Consider the following 21687-nt stretch of genomic DNA (forward strand, 5'->3'; position numbering starts at 1 on the left):
CGGATTGTGGCGCTTCGCCGCCGGCATGCACGCGACGAAAATCGGGGGGCGTGGCCGAGAGAAAACCTGACGGATTCGGAAAGACCACCGCATTTAAGACAATAAAAGTGTCGCTTGGGACGCGCTTACCTTCACTTGGTCCGGTTCGGTGAAGTTGAGTGCGTTCAGATGCTTTTCAGCGCAGCAGCGCCACCTGGTGGACGACGGAGGAACTACCTTGATGAATCCCAGCCGGACCCGAATCCACCGCAGAGAACGCGCCGCTGGATCGCGAACGGACCGGGTAAGTAAATCTGCCCCATTTTTTTACTAGGAAAAGCTGCCGTATGGAACTAATACTTGGGTATGGTCTGTCAATATTCAACAACCGACATATAAAGCTCTGTTTACTTATAGGAGACATTGGGGCTCATTTACTAAGGGTCCACAGAGTGCATTTTCGTCAGATTACCCGACGATTTACGTTTTGCGCTGCATTTGCACAGGATGTTCTGGCGCACACGATTGGATTTTGGCGCATCGGCGCCGGCTTACACGTGACACAAATTGGGGGGCGGGCCATCGGACAATGTGCGGGATTTAATATTTCGCAAGACACGCACTTACATGCACTGGGGAGAAGAAGGTGAACTCCGGCGGACCTCGGCGGGGAAGCGACGGATGCAGGAACTCGGGCGCACGAGCTCCGTGAATTGTGCCGGACTTCATCCTCATCGGACCGTCTGAATCGGGGATCGCGACAGCATCAAGTAAGTAAATTTGTCCCATTGTGTCAAGTTTTTTTACATGGTGCCTTGTGCCATCATCTAAAATTTGCCATATCTACCCCATGTATGTATCTGATCACATAAAATCACAGCAGCCTCCGTGGAGTATGGGGAGGACTAGAAGTCCATGAAGGCTGCTGTGATTTCATGTGATCAGAGACATACACAGGGTAGATTTAGCAAATCCTTTTACAGACTAAAGGATCTTAGATGACATCACCCTGATCACATGACTTGAAGTGCCAAATAGTGAGAAGGCATAACACATGGGGTGGAGGACATTGGAGGGGCCGGCCGAGAGGGACACGAGAAGGGCTCTAAGGGAACCTGTCACTAGCTGTATTTGTGAAAATGTGGGGACAGGTTCCCTTTAAATCTTTGAAAGGAAAAATATTTACTTTGACAAAATTTAACCTACTTGTGCACCCTAAATTCTTAGGACATCGAGTGACGTGTATTTTTTTCATAACACATTGATAAAGGCTTTGTCGTTGCAGTTGGACACTAAAATTAGCCTGAATGTGACATTGAAGTTAGATTGCAGAATGACTAGTTTGTATATAGGAGGAAGTAATTGGTTACAATAATCAGTAGAAGGAGAATGAATCAGAGCTCCAATAAGAGTTTTGGCCTTTACACACCAAGAAAAGTTCAGATTATGCAGTTGTTTGCTATGACTGTGCTTGTTACTCAGTGTAGGAAATAAAAGAAAAATCCTACCCCAGTACTTGCTGCCTCACAGTTTAGGGCGCTCAGTAGATGAAAATGCAAGTTGGAAAGATTAATTTGTAGAGCGAGCGAGGGCATTATGTTGATGTCTGTCTGCCGTCTCAATCACTGGGGTTTATCAGTAGTGCGGGGGGGGGGGGGGGGGGATCTCACAGGAAGCAGGTTATGTTTTCTCTATGTTTTTCTATGTGATTTTACACTGTGGAGAAAATCAGTATTTCATTAACTGCTGATTTTCTAGTTTTTTTTTCACCTGGATGAGTCTATATAATATTTATCATAGGTCACTGTCAACTATGAGAGACAGAAGCGCGATAGAAATCCAGAGAATAATAATAATAATAATTCTTTATTTATATAGCGCACACAGATCACGCAGCGCTACACAGAGCATGGCAAATTGGTCCCTGTCCCCATAGGGCTCACAATCTAAACAACCTAACAGTATGTTTTGGAGTGTGGGAGGAAACCGGAGGACCCGGAGGAAACCCACACAAACACGGATAGAACATACAAACTCTTTGCAGATGTTGACCTGGGTGGGATTCGAAGCCAGGACCCCAGCGCTGCAAGGCAGAAGTGCTACTCACTCAGAGAATCATATTGCATGGTTTTTTTTTAAATAATTATCATTTTATTGCATGAAATAAATATTAGAAGACCTGTGAGAAGCTCCTCCTACTCTGCACTTATTACCTGTATTAATTGCAACTGTCTGAACTGATTGAGGGAGATTTACAAAGACCACCATCAAGGCGGATTTATCATAAGGCTTAGAACACAACTATGTCTGGTCCGACCTGACTTAGTTTTAGTAAAAACCTGCATACAGTGAGCTGTGAATGTTTGGTTTATAGAAAGTGTGCAGGCACAGGGCAGGGATGTCAGCCTTCCTTCATGCCCCCTCCACATCCACATGACATGGAGTAGCGATAATAATCGGAATTTCTTTCAGTTCCCAAGAAGTTGTGATTATTTCAGTGCCAGGAAATTGGTGTAGAAGTAATAATAAATGTCCCCCATTGCCGGCATAAAAGACACTTATCCACACCCTCAATCAATCACACTCCAGCATCTCCACCATGGCCAAGACCAAAGAGCTGTGTAAGGACACCAGGGAAACAAGGCTGGGATGAGCTACAGGACAGTAGGCAAGCGATTTGGATAGAAGGCAACAATTGATCCACATCTTCCTTGGTTCTGAAGACTCCATGCAAGGTCTTGCCTTGTGAGATGATAATTGGTATCGCCCTATTCCAGTGGTGGCGAACCTATGGCACGGGTGCCAGAGGTGGCACTCTGAGCCCTCTCAGTAGGCACTCTGCACAGTATTCACCAGACAGCACTTAAGCCCAGGACTTCACACACTCAGCGTTATTTTAAAGTGAAGCATCTCGGTCTACCTGAGACTGCAGGAAGAGAAGGGTTGGACAGGGTCAGATTATCATCGGAGTCATTGAAGCTCCTGCTCTTGTTCCCACAATTCTCTCTGTTCAGGGGGTTGTCAAGGAAAGCTCCAATGGTAATCCGAATTTTCCCTCCTTCTGTCAGAGATATTGGTTTCCTCAGGCCTATTGAAAGCTATGGTACAGCACGGAGCAAGAAGTTTGCAATAAGTTACTGCTTGAATTGCTGAGTTGGCACTTTGCAATAAATAAGTGGTTGTGGGTTGCAGTTTGGGCACTGGCTTTCTAAAAGGTTCGCCATCACTGCCTTATGCTGTCATGGATTAAAATCCTCATGCTTCCAAATGTCCAGACCCATTTGAAGTCCATCAATGAACTTCTGGATGATCCAGGGACATGGGATAATGTCAAGTTTTTAGTATCCACTCCACTTTTGGAGGAAGAAGATGGATGAGGGGAACCCCCAAGATCACAATCTGGATCATAAAGCAAGCGGTGGAAACAACATTGTTTGGTGGCCTTTTTTTTTTTACAAGGGGGCCATTGCACCGTTTTAGAAGGTTGGATGGGACCTCGTACCTCAGTAAGGGCATTGAAGATTTGTCTTTCAAATTAACATTGACCTGAAACACAGCCAGGACCATTATAGAGGATCAATAAGGATTTCAGATATAGTATAAATTCACCCTGGATTATTTGTAGATTTTTACAGAATCCAACCAATTCCAACCAGCAAATTCTGAGTGAGATGAACACAAGTCTACGGATTCTCTATATCAATTGCAAGTGGAGTGTTGTGCCTAGACAGTGCCATGTGCCATGCATTAGTTATATACGTTACTAAGGGAATATCCTCGAAAGGAAAGTGCACGGATCACTTCTGGAAAAGCTTTTAAACACAAGCCGCAGAAGCGTAGGTTGCTTTTTAATGTTATCTTTGCACTCGTCAAAATCCAGTTTGCCGAAGAACAAACCATTCCTCTAATCATTACAAATTTTGATGATGGAACTTGATTTCTTATTCGGAGGCCGAGCTGCCGACACTTGGGATTCAATTAGCAGAACAGAAAACTGATATTTGGAATCCTAATATTCTCACATACAACCTTCAAAGCCCAGACTCCCAGGGCTGTATCTTCTGAGGTCTGTATGGTGTAGGGCGGCCGCTGTGCGTCTCTTATTGATCCTCTAAACTACTGTATGTCCTGCCCTGGTTGCTTCATATCTTATGATACCTCATGTCTCCATATTTCCTGTACCAATTTATCTATTTTTTTTTCTTCCAAGAAATTGATACATTAGCCATACTGAATATGATAAATAAAATATTTAGAATATTAATATTTATATATATCACTTGTTTTGAAGCACATACAGACAGTCTCTGGGTTGTGTACAAGATAGATTCTGTAGGTTTGTTCTTAAGTTGAATTTGTTTGTAAGTCGGAACAGTATATTTTAAAATTGTAACTCTAGTCTCTTGGTCTCTGTGGCAATTGGGTTTTAAAAATGTTGTGTGGTTGTCATCATATCTCCTCCTATTACTCCATATATCCTCCTATATCTCCTTCTATTAGTCCATATATCCTCCCTGTATCTCCTCCTGTTACTCCATATATCCTCCCTATATCTCCTCCTCTTACTCCATATATCCTCCCCTATATCCCCTCCTATTACTCCATATATCCTCCCTATATCTCCTCCTATTACTCCATATATCCTCCCCTATATGTCCTCCTATTACTCCATATATCCTCCTATATCTCCTCCTATTACTCCATATATCCTCCCTATATCTCCTCCTATTACTCCATATATCCTCCTATATCTCCTCCTATTACTCCATATATCCTCCCTATATCTCCTCCTATTACTCCATATATCCTCCTATATCTCCTCCCTATTACTCCATATATCCTCCCTATATCTCCTCCTATTACTCCATATATCCTCCTATATCTCCTCCTATTACTCCATATTTCTCCCTATATCCTCCTAGCATATATCTCCTATATCTCCTCCTATTACTCTATATCTCCTCCTATTACTCCATATATCCTTCCTATATCTCCTCTTATTACTCTATATCTCCTCCTATTACTCCATATATCCTCCTATATCTCCTCCTATTACTCCATATATCCTTCCTATATCTCCTCTTATTACTCCATATACCCTCCCTATATCTCCTCCTATTACTCCATATATTCTCCTATATCTCCTCCTATTACTCCATATATCCTCCCTATATCTCCTCCTATTACTCCATATATCCCCCCTATATCTCCTCCTATTACTCCATATATCCTCCTATATCTCCTCCTGTTACTCCATATATCCTCCTATATCTCCTCCTATTACTCCATATATTCTCCCTATATCTCCTCCTATTACTCCATATATCCTCCTATATCTCCTCCTATTACTCCATATATCCTCCTATATCTCCTCCTATTACTCCATATATCCTCCCTATATCTCCTCCTATTACTCCATATATCCTCCCTATATCTCCTCCTATTACACCATATATCCTCCCTATATCTCCTCCTATTACTCCATATATCCTCCCCTATATCTCCTCCTATTACTCCATATATCCTCCCCTATATCTCCTCCTATTACTCCATATATCCTCCCCTATATCTCCTCCTATTACTCCATATATCCTCCCCTATATCTCCTCCTATTACTCCATATATCCTTCCTATATCTCCTCCTATTACTCCATATATCCTCCCTATATCTCCTCCTATTACTCCATATATCCTCCTATATCTCCTCCTATTACTCCATATATCCTCCTCTATCTCCTCCTTTTACTCCATATATCCTCCCTATATCTCCTCCTATTACTCCATATATCCTCCTATATCTCCTCCTATTACTCCATATATCCTCCCTATATCTCCTCCTATTACTCCATATATCCTCCCTATATCCCCTCCTATTACTCTATATATCCTCTCTACATCTCATATTACTCCATATATCCTCCTATATCTCCTCCTATTACTCCATATATCCTCCTATATCTCCTCCTATTACTCCATATATCCTCCCTATATCTCCTCCTCTTACTCCATATATCCTCCTATAACTCCTCCTATTACTCCATATATCCTCCCTATATGTCCTCCTATTACTCCATATATCCTCCTATATCTCCTCCTATTACTCCATATATCCTCCTATATCTCCTCCTATTACTCCATATATCCTCTCCTATATCTCCTCCTATTACTCCATATATCCTCCCTATATCTCCTCCTATTACTCCATATATCCTCCCTATATCTCCTCCTATTACTCCATATATCCTCCTATATCTCCTCCTATTACTCCATGTATCCTCTCCTATATCTCCTTCTATTACTCCATATATCCTCCCTATATCTCCTCCTATTACTCCATATATCATCCCCTATATCTTCTCCTATTACTCCATATATCCTCCCCTATATCTCCTCCTATTACTCCATATATCCTCCCCTATATCTCCTCCTATTACTCCATATATCCTCCCTATATCTCCTCCTATTACTCCATATATCCTCCTATATCTCCTCCTATTACTCCATATATCCTCCCTATATCTCCTCCTGTTACTCCATATATCCTTCCTATATCTCCTCCTATTACTCGATAGATCCTCCCTATATCTCCTCCTATTACTCGATATATCCTCCTATATCTCCTCCTATTACTCGATATATCCTCCCCTATATCTCCTCCTATTACTCCATATATCCTTCCTATATCTCCTCCTATTACTTCATAGATCCTCCCTATATCTCCTCCTATTACTCCATATATCCTCCTATATCTCCTCCTATTACTCCATATATCCTCCCTATATCTCCTCCTATTACTCCATATATCCTCCCTATATCCCCTCCTATTACTCTATATATCCTCTCTACATCTCATATTACTCCATATATCCTCCTATATCTCCTCCTATTACTCCATATATCCTCCTATATCTCCTCCTATTACTCCATATATCCTCCCTATATCTCCTCCTCTTACTCCATATATCCTCCTATAACTCCTCCTATTACTCCATATATCCTCCCTATATGTCCTCCTATTACTCCATATATCCTCCTATATCTCCTCCTATTACTCCATATATCCTCCTATATCTCCTCCTATTACTCCATATATCCTCTCCTATATCTCCTCCTATTACTCCATATATCCTCCCTATATCTCCTCCTATTACTCCATATATCCTCCCTATATCTCCTCCTATTACTCCATATATCCTCCTATATCTCCTCCTATTACTCCATGTATCCTCTCCTATATCTCCTTCTATTACTCCATATATCCTCCCTATATCTCCTCCTATTACTCCATATATCATCCCCTATATCTTCTCCTATTACTCCATATATCCTCCCCTATATCTCCTCCTATTACTCCATATATCCTCCCCTATATCTCCTCCTATTACTCCATATATCCTCCCTATATCTCCTCCTATTACTCCATATATCCTATTACTCCATATATCCTCCCTATATCTCCTCCTATTACTCCATATATCCTCCCTATATCTCCTCCTATTACTCCATATATCCTCCTATATCTCCTCCTATTACTCCATATATCCTCCCTATATCTCCTCCTGTTACTCCATATATCCTTCCTATATCTCCTCCTATTACTCGATAGATCCTCCCTATATCTCCTCCTATTACTCGATATATCCTCCTATATCTCCTCCTATTACTCGATATATCCTCCCCTATATCTCCTCCTATTACTCCATATATCCTTCCTATATCTCCTCCTATTACTTCATAGATCCTCCCTATATCTCCTCCTATTACTCCATATATCCTCCTATATCTCCTCCTATTACTCCATATATCCTCCCTATATCTCCTCCTATTACTCCATATATCCTCCTATATCTCCTCCTATTACTCCATATATCCTCCTATATCTCCTCCTATTACTCCATATATCCTCCCTATATCTCCTCCTATTACTCCATATATCCTCCCTATATCTCTTCCTATTACTCCGTATATCCTCCCCTATATCTCTTCCTATTACTCCATATATCCCCTCCTATATCTTCTCCTATTACTCCATATATCCTCCTCTATATCTCCTCCTATTACTCCATATATCCTCCTCTATATCTCCTCCTATTACTTCATATATCCTCCCCTATATCTCCTCCTATTACTCCATATATCCTCCTATATCTCCTCCTATTACTCCATATATCCTCCTATATCTCCTCCTATTACTCCATATATCCTCCCCTATATCTCCTCCTATTGCTCCATATATCCTCCCCTATATCTCCTCCTATTACTCCATATATCCTCCTATATCTCCTCCTATTACTCCATATATCCTCCTATATCTCCTCCTATTACTCCATATATCCTCCTATATCTCCTCCTATTACTCCATATATCCTCCTATATCTCCTCCTATTACTCCATATATCCTCCTATATCTCCTCCTATTACTCCATATATCCTCTCCTATATCTCCTCCTATTACTCTATATATCCTCCCTATATCTCCTCCTATTACTCCATATATCCCCTCCTATATCTCCTCCTATTACTCCATATATCCTCCTATATCTCCTCCTATTACTCCATATATCCTCTCTTTATTTGCTCCTTATAGCCCCCCATATAAACTCCTAGTATACACTATATAACCTCCTATAACCTCTTTCTGCTCCTCCTCCTGCTTAGTATATTGCCTGTACATCGCTCCTCCTGTGCATCACCTCCTCCAAATTAAATGCGAGGCCCCCTCTCCTAGGAGTGAATGGATGTTAATAAGATATACCCCTTACACACCTCCTGTCTCTCGGCAGCCACTGCTGCTCCTGTCTCTCCCCTATAAGGAGAAACCACACACCACAGATAACAGACAGTCAACAAAGGATTCCCTGTCAATTGGCTTTCTCCAGAAGACGGGCACAGGCTGAAGGCTCACATCTCACCCTGCAAGGTAGGACCCTCTGTTATGCTTTCCCCTCCATCCGTCCAATTCTTCTTCACTACCCTCAAGACAAAAGGCTAAACATTTGGCATTGCTGAGCGTAGCCTGCGGCTGTACTAGTAGGATGCTCAGGAAGGGGTAGCGTGCTAGCAGCGGTGGCTGCCGCAGCTGGATCATTCCTTCTCTCGCTCTTCTCTGCATTTACACTTGTTTACACCAGGAGAAACCCCATCGCTTTCCCAGTGCGTTAACGGATTATCAAGAAGTTGCCTAATGTGTCTCGGAAGATCCTGTCCTGCTATGTACTGTAAATTCTTATGGTGCTTCACATACGTTGGATGATTATACTGCACCATTTCCCAAGTCCATGGTCCTCCTGTGCTGCAGAGCTCGCACTCTATTCAATGTACACATCCGGCCTGCAGCAAACATATGCTAGGTCTTCATGGCGTGACCCAAAACAGCAAAGTCCGCCTCTTTATACTCATAATTTGGTTCAGTGACCCAGCTCATTCACAACTTCCTAGGTATTTATGACCCTTTGCTTCGGATGATGGGACCTGTAGTCCATCTTTGTGGAAATATATCGGTTGTTGTATCAACATTTGATGTATAGATAAGTAGCACAAATCAATAATATTTCACCTATATCGGTTTTGTTGTACCCAAGTCTATTGAATGTTATTGATTCCCCCATCCTTTAAATATGCGCGATCATATATGTGATTGGTACGGATCCCCCGGAAATGCATGTTTATGCTAATTCAACCAATTTATATGCAAAGCGTTAGATAGTTTTCATTGCAAGTAAAGGAGATTCCTTGATCTTGATGAATATTTCAGGCATGACATTACAGAGCTCTAGGGGTGCTGGAAGTAGATAGTAGAGGGAATAGATTATGGAGAAAAAATGTGTTTTTATAGATTTACTGCAGGTAAATGAGTTTATAGGAGGCTCCGGAGAGATGGTGTGCAGTGTAATGTGTTCACATGGGGATGTGCTCCTACAAGTGAGACAGTGTCATTCATGGCTGAGGAAGAAACCACATGGCGGTGGAGCTTTGCCAATGTTGGGTGACACCTGGGGAGCACATTGTCCCCATGATCTGGCTTCCTTCTAATGCAAATTGAAAGAGGGTACGTTTTATCGGAGGAGGAGCAGGGTATATCTAATGATAGTAGGGATAGGTTGAGATTAGTGTCTTCTGCAAATATGTATTTACAGATACACTTCAACTTGGCACAGTAAGAACAATGCATCCACGCGGCTCATGTAGCAGGAGGCTGCTGTGTCATTACAAGGTGACATCACTTGGCAGACACAATGCTTCTACCATGTCTAACTAGGTGACCCTGAAAGCTTAGATGACACAAGTTATGGCCACTTCCTCAAGACCGTTCGGAATCTCTTGTATCTAATGTAGATTTTTGGCCCTGTTGATGTGTGTGAGAATTTTTCCATATTGTGCTATGGAATTTGGATAACCTTGTTCAATACATTGGCATCGGAGACTGATTGAGGATAATAATAATTACTTTATTTATATAGTGCACACAGATTACGCAGCGCTGCACAGAACTTGCCAAATCAGTCCCTGTCCCCAATGGGGCTCACAGTCTAATACACCTACCAGTATGTTTTGGAGTGTGGGAGGAAACTGGAGGACCCGGAGGAAACCCACGCAAACACAGAGAGAACATACAAACTCTTTGCAGTTGTTGACTCTGGGACTTGAACCCAGGCCCCCAGCGCTGCAAGGATGTAATGCTAACCACTAAGCCACCGGCAGGAACCATTGATATTTCACACGTTGTTGATAGTAAAAGGAGATCTTTCATCAGATGGGCCTCTCACATCCATCAAAATCATAGAACATTTATTGATTTTAGTGGACACTATGTAAATTATTATGTACAGTTATTCTTATAACTGCTTGAGATTTGGTTTAATTATTCCCTGTATCATATATACCTGGAAAAGCACACAATAAAAATGCTATAAAAAATAAAACGCACTTGCCGTTCTTAAAGGGTTTGTCCACTTTCAGCAAGTAATTGATAAGATTCATGTGAGGAAAAGTTATACAATTTTCCCATATACTTTCTGTATCGATTCATCACTGTATTTTTTAGATCTCTGGTCTGCGTGTCCATCACAAGACCACCCATATGTAGGCATTGGTTAATAAATACCAAATACAGGCAGTCCCCGGGTTATCTACAAGATAGGTTCTGTAGATTTGTTCTTAAGTTGAATTTGTATGCAAGTCGGAACTGTATATTTTATCATTGTAATCCCAGCCAGAACTTTTTTGGTCTCTGTGACAATTGGATTTTAAAAATGTTGTTATTGTTGTTATGTTTATTGTTAATCAGGATTAACAATAAAGCTTCATTACAGACACCTGTGATAACTGTTACAGCTGATCATTGTAGCCTAAAGCTAAAGTACAGTAAATTATCAATATCCAGAGGTCTGTTTGTAACTAGGGGTCGTCTGTAAGTCGGGTGTTCTTAAGTAGGAGACTGTCTATATTTGTAATGGGATGTGTTATGGCTGCTAGACAGCCCACCTGAGTGAATAATATGGGCTTAAGCCATGATGGTAGACTATTGTTCATCCCATGAAATGCGGCCACTAAATGGTTGTGTGAATGAGCCTGAAGGCGGTCATCATACGTTATTGTCTATTGCACTTTGACAGCGTTTTAATTCTAGTAATTCCATTTCCGAACCCGTGCATTGTAAATTGTTTCCATATCAATATGCCTCTCTATGCTTCTGTCTTAAAAATGGACCAAAGGAATGGATTTACCTGAAAACTCCGGCATTTTCATCACAAGTCTTTTAAATATGTTCAAACCGTGTTTGGATTTCTAATACGTTTTGACAGAATTCTCAAAGTGTAAATGTAGATTAATTCAGATTGTCGTCATCTAAGGACAAAACTTTGACTCTAAAAACAAGAAGACACGATACGGGATCCTAACTTTCTTTTACATCTTCATAGCTCAATGTTCTAGAATAGAACATAGATCAATGGTCTAGAACTTATAGGAAACCTATCAGGTAGTTTGGGAGCAGTAAATCCAGAGTGTGCCGTAATATCACTGGCATTCAGAGTCCTACACATGTTTGGCTTGGGGCTGGAGAAGTCCAGGTAGGTGGCTGACATTGGTCCAATTATATGTAACGATATTGGGCGTTGTCTTCTCATGGCTTCACTAGGTGCATTACGCATGTACCTGACCCATATCAGTAGACCTTTCCACTGGTATCTCCCCGAGTTGGGGTAACTGGCGATGTTTGGCCCCCTAAACCAGCTGTATAAAGGCACTAAGTAGTTTAGTGATCCCAAACAGCATAACACGGCCCCTACCCTTGGTGAGGGGCCACTAACACATGATGATACTAAGAGAAGAACGTCTCATTTCTAAGGTGTTGATGGATATTTTATTTATTTAACATTCAGGTTATTGTTGGTGGAGGGAAGTGACCTTTCATCACATTGATTTCCATTGAAGGAACAGATCATAGAGGTATATGTCAAGACTTTGGTTAGATCCTGTGAAAATGTTACTCTTGCCTTGAACTATTCTTCCCCTGTGGAGCCCATCGAGAGCCATCGATCTTCCCCGTGTGTCATCAATACTGTCATCATGCCAGAGCCATACCCCTAGACGTTACTTCTGGAAATGTGTGAAAGATGACTGGGGCAAAGAGTAAAATAAAAGATATACGGTGCAATATTTGTTAAAGTATTGTATGTGGTATTGAAGTTCAGCTTAATTCACTTAAGGGAAAGTTCCACTGGACTCAAACCTTAGGCTACATTCACACGACCGTTGGGGGACAATTATACAGTTCGACATTTCATCTCAATGAATCGATCACTAATGCTCGATCTCCGAGACTGTAATTGGCTATAAAGTTGGTGGGATGGGATTGTTAACATCCGATCGAATTTTTTTTTACATACACAACATTTTCCCATCCGTCCACCCTTAGACCTATTGGGGCATATTTACTAAGGGTCCCGCGGCCGCATTTCCGTCGGGTTTTCTGGCGATTTGGAGAATGCTCCGCTGGGACAGGTAATTAGCTGGGAATTGTGTTGCACGTTATCAGATTTTGGTGCAATCACGCTGGTTATCATGCGACACAAATCGGGGGGCAGCCGTCGGACAATCCAACGGATTCGGACAAACCGCAGGATTTAACTTGAAAATTGTGTCCCAAGACAAACACTTACATACACCGTGAGTAAGATGGTGAACTCTGTCGGACCTGAGCGGGGAAGCGACACATTCAGGAAATCGGCGCACGATCTTAGTGAATCACGGCACAGTGCATTGTCGTCGGACAACACACTTTAGGGCAGTGGTGGCGAACCTATGGCACGGGTGCCAGAGGTGGCACTCGGAGCCCTTTCTGTGGGCACCCAGGCCATCACCAGAGATGACTCCAGATATCTTCCTACAGTCCCAGACAGCCCAGGACTTGCTGTGCATAGAGGTATTTTAAAGTGACAGCTCTACCTGGGACTACTGGAGGAGTGGGAAGGTGTTGTGACTGAGCAGGGAGTATAAATCACAAATAAAATTTCTGTGTTGGCACTTTGCGATAAATAAGTGGGTCTTGGTTGTAGTTTGGGCACTCGGTCTCTAAAAGGTTCGCCATCACTGCTTTAGGGGAACTCCTCCGCATCAGGTAAGTAAGTGTGCCCCATTATGTTTGTCACCTTAGTCACAAAATTGTCTCCCACATTTTAGAAAATAAGGCTTGATTGGGTTTGACAAAATGGTTCCTATAACACACAACCAAAATTATATAAGGGTGATGCAACACATGGCGTTTTTGGTCCGTTTTTAGTATTTTTCCCAATTATCTTAATAGATAAACAGGTTGTAAGCAGCCAAACGAATGGTAAACTGCCAAAAACGGACTGAAAACGGATGTTTAAAAACGGAACAAAAACGCCATATGTGACATCACCCTAAGAATGTTGAAGAAAAATTGTCCAGGAATCTCTAGAGAATGAAAAACCCTAGGAAGAGGATCAACCATTTACAGTAATAACTTATTAGTATTGTAGCGGAAAAACTATCTGCAGTCAAGTACAAGAATCTCTGAGATGATTATAGACACGTTTGGGGTCTTTTTAAATTATTATATTTTTTAAAATATTGAATTATTATAAACAATGAAGTGTTCTACTAATGCTGACCACAACAATCCTGGCTCTATATCAGTGTCTTCTATTCTAACTGCTAGTAGCTAATATCTAGGGCCATATGACACATATCTAATGGATCACGGTATTATGCTTGTTAATATGAATGACAGTACAGGTGGTCCCCGGGTTATGTACGAGGTTCCGTAGGTTCGTTCTTATGTTGAATTTGTATGTAAGTCGAAACTGTATATTTTATAATGGTAGATCCAGACAAAAATTTTTTTGGCCACAGTGACAATTAGAGTTTAAAATTTTTTTAGCTGTAATTGGACCAAGGATTATCCATAAAGCTTCATTACAGATACTTTACAGCTGATCATTGCAGCCTGGGACTATAGTAACATTCAGAGAGCTTTACCAGGGGGCAGAGGGGTCCGTCTGTAACTAAGGGTTGTCTGTAAGTCGGGTGTCCTTAAGTAGGGGACCGCCTGTAATCTCTTCTATGGGATTTTTAGTTCTGATTGGACCGTACAATCCACAGAACCCACAAAGATGATTTCCTATAGTAATAAACCACGTTTGACTTTTGGGTCTAATCTTCATTATTTTGGCTGCATATGCTGTTTCTACTGGATTACCTAATAAAAAGTATACAAAAAAAAAAAGATAGAATTTTGGCAAAAGTGTTAGTACTTTCTCTATGTTCCTGAAATAAACACTCTCCTAGAAATCTGGCACATGCTGAAGATATTAATGTCTCTCTGATCTCATCCATTTTTGAATGACAAGTAGGATTTTTCACAGTCGTTTGGTTTTGTGTTATTTGTCTCCAATTGCAGACAGGGCATTGCCTGAGCTTTTTCTCTGCAGCTGGTGGCTTTTTAGCCTGACACGGGTTTGTGAGAGCGGGGAGAGGTATATGGGGGATCTGCTGGAACACATATAGAGGATATAGGGCACATTTATCATATGCGTCCAAGGACCAGTCAGGTTTATCAGGAAGCATCAGCGTCACACATATCAGTGGATGGAGGTCCTTGGATGTCTTATAATAGTAGTCAACACCTTTAATTTAAATAATAGGCTGATGAAACATTCCCTGTAGTATCCGATTTAATTAAAGGGGCTGTCCAATTCTTGTTTTGAGTGTGGGGGACAGGATATGAGGTAATTTACCAATATCCATCTATTAATAATTCTGCATCGCTTTTCCTGATATGTAAAGTGAAGCCTCCTGTCTTTTACCTCATCATTTTACCTCATGTCTTTTACCTCATGTCTTTTACCTCATGTCTGTTACCTCATGTCTTTTACCTCATCATTTTACCTCATGTCTTTTACCTCATCATTTTACCTCATCATTTTACCTCATGTCTTTTACCTCATCATTTTACCTCATGTCTTTTACCTTATGTCTTTTACCTCATGTCTTTTACCTCATGTCTTTTACCTCATCATTTTACCTCATCATTTTACCTCATCATTTTACCTCATGTCTTTTACCTCATGTCTTTTACCTCATGTCTTTTACCTCATCATTTTACCTCATGTCTTTTACCTCATCAACCAGACATTCCTGTCCATAAAATGGCTGCAGATGGAGGGTCATGTGATCTCTATCTGTCCACAAGCAATCGCCCTGCCAGGACCTTGATCATGAATACAATTATAAGGTCCAGGACAATTGCTCATGGACAGTTAGAGATCACATGACCTTCCATCTGCCGCCATTTTATGGACAGGAATATCTGGCTGATGAGGTAAAAGACATGAGGTAAAATGATGAATTAAAAGACAGGAGGCTTCACTTTACATAACAAGAAAGCAAAGCAAAACTATAAATAGATGTATATTGGTAAATTACCTCATATCCTGCCCCCCCCCCACACATTTAATTTCATTATACCAATCTTTGAGTTTCATGCACCTGTCTACTGCTAGTTTCTACATTTCTCTCAGGCTCTTAATTATTTGCAATGTTTCTGTTCTCAATAGTATATTGTAAACCTCTCAACAGGCTGAGATAGGGACTTATAGATTTTTGTGAACATCTTCTTTTGTGTATATGGTGGATAACATTATGCAGCACTTTATATACATCGTGATCATTTACTGCCCTAATTAGGGCTCACGAGCTAAACTCTCTTCAAGTCTGTCTTTGGTGCATGGGAGGAAACTGGAGGAGCATGGGAGGAATAATTATGGGGAAAACATACAAAGTCCATGCAGATTTTACCACTGATAAAAGGCTTAAACCCAGGACCTCGGCCCTATACGGCAACAATACTAACCACTATGCCTCTGTGATGCCCCACTTTCTATGTTATCACTCCTGTCCATGGCCTTCAGTCATAGAGAGCAGCCCCACAGCCTTCTGGATCTTCTGTAGGTTTATCTGTAGGTAGAGTGAACTTCTCATTGTAGGCTTCAATTTGTCACCTATAAACAACGATTGGTATACATTGACCAGATGCATTGATTTGGTTTCATTTGTCCTTTTAACAGTATCGTGGTTTGTCTCCGTAACTTTTACCAAGCTGTTCAGTGTGTGGTATATGGTAAAAGCTGAAACTATTACTTCAGATGTTTCCAGCTCAAACACAAATATCCATAAGATGACTTAGCAAACTGTTTCAAAGGCTATCATGTATTGCAATGGGCCAACAAACATGACCATAGTTTCCACAGCTCTGTATGAGAGCTGACTACCCAAGTTGCATGACTAGTCACTGTGAATTGCATTTTCCTTACCCATCAAACCACCATAACTCAAACAAACCCAATCGAATAAACTCGCGACAGCTGTGTCTTTGGAAAGTTTTGGCCACAGCAGTCAAGAAGTAATAAACAAAAACAGGAAAACAGCTGATAGCACATTGTAATATATGGGTTAAAACGAGACAGCTTCGGGCCTTCTTGAGACCCGAAGCTGTCATGGCAATGGATCGCCGCTCCCCGTGACGTCATCGGGGAGCGACGATCCGCGGCAAGATCGACGTGAAAGCACCTGCGATCGGTGCTAGCACCGATCATTGGTGTTACCGGTAAGCCTTTGCTGCAATATGCGGCAAAGACTTACCGGCTATGGAGAGGGCGCGGCCCGCGAGCCCTCTCCATGCACCTGAACCCGGCGCGTTCCGTACTACTACGGCGCACGTCGGGAAGGGGTTAAAGAAAAAACCTCTAATCATTCTTGCAAAGTTTGGGATTTTTCACTTCAGTTCATTATCCTGATGTAGGACACATTTTATTCTACTCAAACCTTTTTTTTTCATCAAGGAAAGCATTTTGTCAAGCAGCCACTATTCAGCGGAGATCTGTATAACCAAGGTGTTTTCAGTGTAATTGGGATTTATTGGTTCCATCTAGAAATAGAAAGTTAACTAAATAGAGGGGAATAAAGTTATAGGGAATGTGATACCAGGTGGAAGTAAAGTTGTAAATAATTAGTTTAGTTCATGTTGACTTCATGTTATAATTCAGATTTATTGAAGAGCGAGGCCAGATTGAGTTCACTGATGCCAGCACATTTTCCCTGTTGGCTGCAAAAGCTGGCGGCATTAAAGAGCATTTAGGGAAGTCATAAGCATCCTCAAAGAAATACAGCGTCTACTTGAACTAGGAAATAGCTATTCCCTTATTATTTCTATGTGGGGGAGCACATAGTGAGAGTTAAAGGAGCAAACCATCAAAATTCCTAGTACAGAGACCGACAGATTAGTCATTGAGCTTGTTTTGCTTGAGCAATGCCCCTGCCGACCTCAAAACCTTCTTAATGGGATGGCCACCACCACCGATGGCACATTAAAATAATAATAAAATGACCACTTTTAACATAATTTGAAGGCTACATCGGGAAGATTGCCAATGTATCTCTACAAAGGACCATATGCTCCTACACTAGGATACGTCCCCTGGTTCCGCGCCTTCCCCAGAACCGGCTCTAGGTTTCTCCCGAGTGTCATAATAATTTTACAGCACTGGAAAAACACCTAAAGCATTTGCTCAGCAGAGGCTGGAGATGGATCCACTACAGTTGCTGTCATGTTTTTCAAATCTTGTAAAAATATATGCACTACCATACTGGAATGTATCAGCAGTTTCTTACGGAGGGCAAACACATATAAATACGGACATAATTTCATCCTGGGTGAATCTTCCCTTTTTCATAATGTGGGAAAAAAATGTAGTGAAAAAGCACTTAAGTTGCCAATTTCACTTTTACTTGAATAACCTTTTCCACAATGTGTCTTCATCTGTCTAGAGACTCATCATTAGCATGCAATGAATTTCCTTCATCTGGTTGAAGAATAGAGAAAATGAAAAGAAAACCTTTATAATATGTCATTTTAAGCTGTGTATGAAGTGATCTGTTCCTAGGCTCACAGGTTAGAGACCAACGGACTTACCCAACTGGGGATGTCTTGGGTTGCTGGGGGTTGATATTCAGAGCAGAGACAACAGAGGAAGCAGCCGTAGCAGCTGTTATGGGGCTCACAGTGTCAGGGGGCCCTGAAATCTGGGGTATTTGGTGTAAATATGCTGTATGTATGCATGGTGTACTGTATATATAATGTATTTGCATGGTGTGTGTATGCTGTATTTGGTATTGTAAGTATGTGTGTATATGTATATTCTGTATGGCTGTGTATATGATGCTGTGTATATACTGTGTGTGATTGTAACATGTGAGTAAACAAATAAGGGGGATCCATTCAGAAGTCCGCTATGGGACTCTACTACCCTGTTTCCCCTTAAATAAGACAGTGTCTTATATTAATTTTTGCTCCTAAAAAGGCACTAGGTCTTATTTTCAGGGGATGTCTTATATTTCCATGAAAAATAATTCACATTTATTGTTGAACAAAAACTAAACTTCTCTAACATCCTTATAACTCTCCAAACTTATTTCATGCAGAATTTCTTGTGACTCCATTTCTATTGGAGTCATTGGCCCCAATCTCTCATGTTTAGCAATAGCACTTTCCTTAAATAATCCCCTTCTTGTCAGCACTTCTTATCCTGGTAGCTGCTTGTATCACGTTTGCAGCGCAACAGTCAGTGATTTTATCCCATGATTTATTCCCCCATGGCACAATCTCTTGCAGCATCTAAATGATCTACCAATACTAATGTATGGTGCGGGGGGAGCTGTAGCAATGACGGCCTCTAGGTCTTATTTTCAGGGGAGGCCTTATATTTCTAAGCTTGAACAAAATTGTACTAGGTCTTATTTTCAGGGGATGTCCTATTTTAGGGGAAACAGGGTAGTTCTGCCCCCTAGATTCAGGGTTGCTCATTCACTCTAAAGACAGTGATTAAGTTAAGCACCGAGCTGGTATATTTCATAGAAACAGTAGCTTATATATAGCTGGAACGAAATATATTTCTAGAATTTTGGTCAAATAGCTTATATTTGCTTCAGTAAATTTCCATCCCTGTACATCACACATCTGACCACAATGACATTCTTATAAAACTTTCACAAGTCAATCAAAATAGATGATTAGACATGTGAAAGGGGTAAGAGAGGGGAAATCACAGGCTCAAAGCTTTATCAGATGACAAAGGACAATGGAGAAAGCAGAGGAGCATTAATACTCTTCTTCATGGACATGCAGACTGTCCATGATGGAATAGTCTATGACAGGGCTGTGGAGCAGACATCTTGTCTGGTCTTTGTTCCTGTGGGCATTAATCTGGCTTTTTTCTGTTTCTTTTGGAGTAATGGCTTCTTCCTGGAAGAGTGGCCCTTGAGCCGATGTAATGACATTAGTCATATCAATATGGATAATGACACTTTCTTACTAGCTTCAGCCAACATCTGCACAAGGTCTTTTGCTTTTGTTGATGGGATGATGTGCACAACTTAAGACCAAAGCATGTTCTTCTCTGGGGCATAGAAACTTCTCCTTCGTGAGTGCTATGATGGCTGGACATTCACATCTTGGTTGTTCTTGCATATAATTGTTTGGTCAGATGAACGAGCCACCTTTTAGATTTCTGGTAATTGTACCCAAGGATGAACCAGACTTGTGCAAGTCCACAGTTCTTTTCCTGTTATCTTGGCTGATTTGTTTAGATTTCACAATGATGTTACAGAAAGCAGTGGGGCTCATTTACTAAGAGTTGCAGATAGCATTTTGTCAGACTGTGCGCCTTTTTCTTCTTCCTAGTGCATGTAAGTGCATTGTCTTGCAACACAATTTAAATGTTAAGTCCCGCGCTCAGTCCAAATCCGTCGGATTGTCCGATGGCCCTCCCCCCGATTTGTGTTGCATGAAAGCCGGCCCGATTGCGCCAAAATCCGATCACGTGCAACACAATCCCCTTTTAAATGTGGAGCAAATCGGTAATCGTCAAAATATCCAATGTTTGTGCGGTCCGCGGACCCTTAGTAAATGAGCCCCGATATGGGTCTCTGGTGTCAACTGTATCCCATAAAATAGTCCGTAGAGAACAGAGGTGCACTGCAAGCTGCTCCAGGGACTGGCACTGGTTATGCTTTGGCTGCTCATTTAGTAGGGTATTGGGGGCATTATAATAGGAATACCCGTTCTGTTGTAGAAGTAGGTTGTAGGTATTGTTACGGGAGCATCTGTCAATATTCTGATGATTCAGACAACTTTGATGATGATGCATATGTTTGCTGTCTGCGGTTCCCTCTTCTATAAAGTCCATTGCTTATCTTGTAGGTCACTAATGGATTTTTAGCTTGAGGCCATTATTGAGTTGTACATATTAATAGCATTAGTATGGATCTAACCCATCTTCAGAAATAAGCTATTTTACAGAGTCCTCTCTGCAGCTTTCTATTTATAACATGTCAATCAAAATGCACTTTGTGTTAAAGGGGTTTTCCAGATTTACAAAAATAACTTGGAGAACTGGGAATACAACAAAAATAATAATAATTATAGAACTTTAGAAGGGGCAAGATTTCTGGTGGATTTTCAGTGCTGAGTCTTTGGAGGTACTAATGTCATTGTATACCAACATTTGGAGATGGAAAGATCAGACCCCACATTATACAATGTTCTATCACCACTAGGTTACATTTACAAAACAAACTTAAGGTTCTTAGTTACGTTGCATGAGCCCATTAACCAATTCACAGTGACCGTTTTTTAGTGGGTCCTTATACTAGTGGGTGCGGCCTCACCGCCACAGTAACATGGCACCAGGAGGGACCATGAAACGTCAAGCGTCCAGTATGCATATTAGTAGGATAATTGTCTATGGTGCTGGGTCCCCACAGGTACCACACCAGAAAAACATCAGAGGCCACGCAGAACCGCACCTTATGATCAGGTCTTGAATGCTCACCATTCCTTGTAGACTCAGGAACTAAGCTAAGGTCATGGTGGACCTCATTGATAAAACCAGGTTTGGCTTAATTGTCACATGTATGCAAGACGGCGGTGTGGTCAAGTATTCTTCCACATCATCTAGCACGTAGGCATTGCTGATTTGTGTGGTATTCATCATCTAGTTCTGCAGGGCATCATTCACATCATTGTGGGGTGCGGGCTAAACAATGTCCACTTCTATGCCTTACTGGGACTTTCAGTCTCTCTGTATCTCTGGTACAACTTGCTAATGACATTTTTGTCTCAGAATG

The 21687-nt window shown here is 41.3% G+C and overlaps 1 protein-coding gene across 3 annotated transcripts in view; it reads left to right on the forward strand.

The window, feature by feature from the left end:
* Positions 1–21687, forward strand: part of PDE4A (phosphodiesterase 4A) — an 873456-nt gene that overhangs the window by 37782 nt on the left and 813987 nt on the right. For all 3 annotated transcript variants that reach the window (XM_072149486.1, XM_072149488.1, XM_072149487.1), the window contains exon 4: positions 8763–8899. The gene's annotated coding sequence lies outside the window, so the exon portion shown is untranslated. The remainder of the gene's footprint in view (positions 1–8762; positions 8900–21687) is intronic.

Source organism: Engystomops pustulosus, chromosome 4, assembly GCF_040894005.1.
Source record: "Engystomops pustulosus chromosome 4, aEngPut4.maternal, whole genome shotgun sequence".
Taxonomy (NCBI): domain Eukaryota; kingdom Metazoa; phylum Chordata; class Amphibia; order Anura; family Leptodactylidae; genus Engystomops; species Engystomops pustulosus.